Below are 4,092 nucleotides of genomic sequence, written 5' to 3' on the forward strand. Positions count from 1 at the left end.
AGCCTGGTCTATAAAGTGAGTTTCAGGACAGCCATGGGTATTATAGATAAACCCTGGCTCATATCAAAAACAAAAATCACAATAACACAGATATGTGTCTTTCTTGCTGCAGATCCAGATCAAGAAGACCTGTGTCTTTCAAGCTCAAAGGGACCTTCATTAAAGACAAGCCTTCCTACCTCATAGACAGGGATTACTGTCTACAAATTTAGCCAAAGTCCCTTGCAGGTGTGTTCTCCATTTTTGAATTTTGCTAGCTCATGATTGAATCAACATACTTGACAGCAAACAATAGTCATTACGGAGGATGTTTCTCTCTGTAAACGTGGCTGTAGTAAAATCCACTTTGTAGACCAAGCTGTCCACCAAGTCAAAGATCTCCCTGCCCCTGCCTCCCTGTTGCTGAGATAAAAGTCATGTGTCACCAAGTCGGGCTAGGAAATCCTGTTGATAGTCCTTTGGTCAGCTGGTCCTGAGCAGATGCTGATCCTGTATTCCCAGCAGAGAAATGGTTAGGAGAAAACAGCTAAGTGTAGAGATGAAGCTTCAGGACAGGGAATCTCCTCTCCACCTGCCCACTCTCCCAACCCCTCTCCCTGTCTTGTGTTTTATTTCCTGTCCTTTAGATGAATGCACATGATATTTCCATCCTCTAGTCTCTTGTGTCTGGACAGAGGCTATCAGAGGTTTGCTGGGATAGTTGGGCTCCATGCTGCCATGGACTGGAATGATATTTACAGAAAAGCAGACAGTAAGACTGGAAAGCAGTTTCATGAGGAACTGTCAAACCAGAGGTCTTCTAAGTCAGAGATATCAAGGGCTGAAAGCCATTGGTCAAGATCTGCTTGTGGCAGTTCTGGAGGAGGCCAGGAGCCACTGGTACAGAATCCCAAGACAGCTTCTTCACACACGAGAAATAAAAACCAGCTCTCCTGCTCTAGGTCCAGGCACACCTCAGCTGTGTGTTCCCTGGGATGGATTATGTGAGCCTTCTGCACTCATTCTGTGGGTGGTGTTCATAATCCTGAAAGGGGTTGGGTGATGCAAGCATATTAGGCTGAAACCTTGTGTTTACAAATCCACAAAAAAGAAGACGTGAAAAAGGGAAAAGTTGTTGTTTAGAGTATATAAAACAGAAACCACACACCAAGGAGATGAGGAGCAAGAAGAGAACTGTCCTGCCTGGGATGTTAGTAATCTCCAAAAATAACACACAGGAGCCAATCTGATGTAACTCATAGTAGGGTCTTTATTTTATTTGAGTTATCTGGTGCCCAGGCAATGAACCACTGTCATGTAGGACATGCAGTTTTGTTGGTTGGAGGGCAAAGCAGGTGCCAGAGCCAAGGAAGGAGTCCTGGCAAGAAGCCAAAAGTCTCCATTGACAGACCCTCAGTTCTGCTTTGGAGCCTCAGCCCTGGACTTGTTCACTGCTGGGGGCGCTGTGGCTCTGGAGCTGCAGTTGGTGGGCTCTTCAGGGCTCACACTCTGCACCCCTTCTGTAGTAGCTCTGACTTATGCCCCAAGCCAAGTTCCCCTAGGCTGTCAGCAGGACCAAGCTGAAGTGTGATGGTGATTTTAAACTTCATAAGTGATTTTGTTTCTCTGTACATTAGTTTTGCTGACAGGACTGGACTTGGTCAAGCAGGCAGTGGTGGGATTTTGCACAGACCTGGGGTAGGGAAGGTGTGTCCCTAAATGCTGACTGAAATGCCTGGATCCCTGGTGCAAGGATGTGGAAGATGCCAGGCAGGTAGGTGATGCAGTTTTGGTTTCTTTTCTGGTCCTCTCTGCCTCTGGACCTTCCTTAAAGCAGATTTCCTGTTTTCTTCCATAGGTAAATGACATTTTGAGCCCAGCCACTGTGCCAAGATTTGAAACATGATTCACCCCCCCCCCCCCCAAGCCTCAGTGTAAACACAAATCTCCATTACAATACAACTACTTTTATTTCTGTTCACCAAGGTTTTAGGGATGGAGCAGACCAGGGCTCCAATGTCACTCAGTCTCAGCTTGGGTTTCAGCTGCTAGGCAGGACCCAGGATCTGAAGTTGGGGTGTCCTCATCTCCTTCTCCCTCTGCATCTGCATCCTGATCCTCCTCTCCTTCTTTCTCACAGGAGCTGATCAGTTCCTCCTCCTCCTCATCTTCCTCCTCCTCTTCATCACCTGATCCCCCCACCTTGCCCTGTGACAGCACCTGCTCTGCCATCTCTGCATGAGACTCCCAGGTGCCTTTCTGTTCCCTGTAGCCAGGAGGGTGGAAACACAGGCTGAGGTGGCCATCCACTGCCAGGCGAAGGAGGCTGTTGGCTGCTCTGTACACATCATTTCGAGCTGCCTTGGCTGTTTTATAACCACATTTCTCTGCCCAAGCTTCGCAGATGTCCCAGGCACACCAGGGGTGCTCAGCTGAAGGGTCCTCTGCCTCTGGGTGGCGCAGGTGCAGCAGGGCCTGCACAGGGATTCTGGAAGCCAGGTAGCCCACAGAAGTGTAGGGCTCCTGGATCTGGGCAATAGGGTAGATTCCAGCCAGAACCTGCAGCTGCCTGGGCAGCAGAGAGGGGAAGATAAGGCCTGGACAGTCACAGAGATTCACAGAGGGGGTGAGAAAATAGGTCTGAAAATACCGGGTGTGGCCTGGCGTTCTAGAGACACTCACCACCTTCTGCCCCACCAGCCCATTGATCAGTGAGGACTTCCCCACATTGGGGAAACCTACACAGCCAATGGTCACCACCCCATCCTTGTAGCGCTCTCTGGAGGGGCCCGTGGGCTCCATTGCTGAGTCAGTCTGCTGCTCTACCAGTACTGTTGGCTGGTCTTCCTCCTCCTCTTTCTCACCAGAGACATTACCCCAGGACTCCCCAGCCAGGTCCCTAGCAATCTTCTCTCGCCAGCTGCTCAAGTCCACTTTTCCCATAGTGATGGCTTCACAGGCTTTCAGCAACTGCTCTGGCCCCAGTGCGCGAGTCCATCCTCTCCCTGGTCTCCGCTTCTTCTTCAAGACACTACCAGGCTCCTGTGGGGTTCGCGTGTCCCGAGGGAAAGAGGTGAACAGGACGATGTGGAGCTGGGGGTAGTGCTGGTGGAAATAATGCTTCCAGGCAACCACAAGAGCTGGCGGGGCCAGGTCCACCTTGTTCAAGACCAGCACCAGGGCCAGCCCTAGTTCTCCAGTTACATACTCATAAAGTGCTGGTGGGAAGTTCACCACCGGATGTCGGATGTCAGTAATGAGCAAGACGATGTCAGACATCTCTAACACCCTCCACAGCTGCCTCCATGTCTCCAGATTGTGTTCAAAGTAGCTGAGTTTCTCCGAAGTGTATGCCCCATGTATGTTCCGAAGGTATTCCTGGAAGCTCCGCTCCTCTTGGCTCATTAGTTGTTCCTTGGACATGTCATAGCTCCAAGGAGGCCGCCTGGGAAAGTCCAGGACTGAGCCAGGCTGATACACTTCCCGGATATCCAACTCCAGCACTTCAGCATTGACAGGCTGCAACACTTGCTCTCTGGCTGCTCTCTTTCTCCTCTCCACCTCCTCTGGACTGTCCCGTTCAAAATGCAGGCGGTAGCGGTTGGGGTCATAGCCTCTGGGCCCCAGTCCCTGGGAAGGTTGCTGGTTGAGCCTGCGGATATGATGGGTCACAGATTCCCCATCAGCCTTGCGGGTCCGCTCCTCCTGCCGCTCCCGGACCCCGCTGCTGCTCTTGGAACTGGAGCAAAGCCCATCTTGGAGCCCTCGCTTCCGCTCCCGCTTGTCCTGCAGCTGCTTCTTCTTCTGCTTCACACTGAATGGCTTCTTCCTAGGCATGGTCCCTGTGCCCTGGCCCACTCTCTGCTGAGCTCTCTGCCACTGCAACTGACTGCCCTGGGCAGTCCCAGCCCAGGGCTTGGGGCCCTGGGGAGGTGGGGCCTTGGTAATGTCAGCAGCTAGCAGCAGGGAGCTGGGCTCCAGGGATGATGCTGTCAATAATTTCTCTAAAGGAACAAAACAAAGCAGACATTAGAATAGAAACGTTAATCAGTCTGAGTGAGTGTGGTGGTACATGATTTGACCTAAGTACTCTGGAGTTCAGAATCCAGCATG

General features: G+C 51.4%; 1 pseudogene; it reads right to left on the reverse strand.

Annotated features, from left to right (window-relative positions):
- Window positions 1-1,998: 1,998 nt before the first annotated feature.
- On the reverse strand, window positions 1,999-3,816 carry LOC117723796 (guanine nucleotide-binding protein-like 1 pseudogene; annotated as a pseudogene).
- Between the last annotated feature and the right edge of the window lie 276 nt (window positions 3,817-4,092).

The sequence above is a fragment of the Arvicanthis niloticus genome, chromosome 19 (assembly GCF_011762505.2).
Source record: "Arvicanthis niloticus isolate mArvNil1 chromosome 19, mArvNil1.pat.X, whole genome shotgun sequence".
Taxonomy (NCBI): domain Eukaryota; kingdom Metazoa; phylum Chordata; class Mammalia; order Rodentia; family Muridae; genus Arvicanthis; species Arvicanthis niloticus.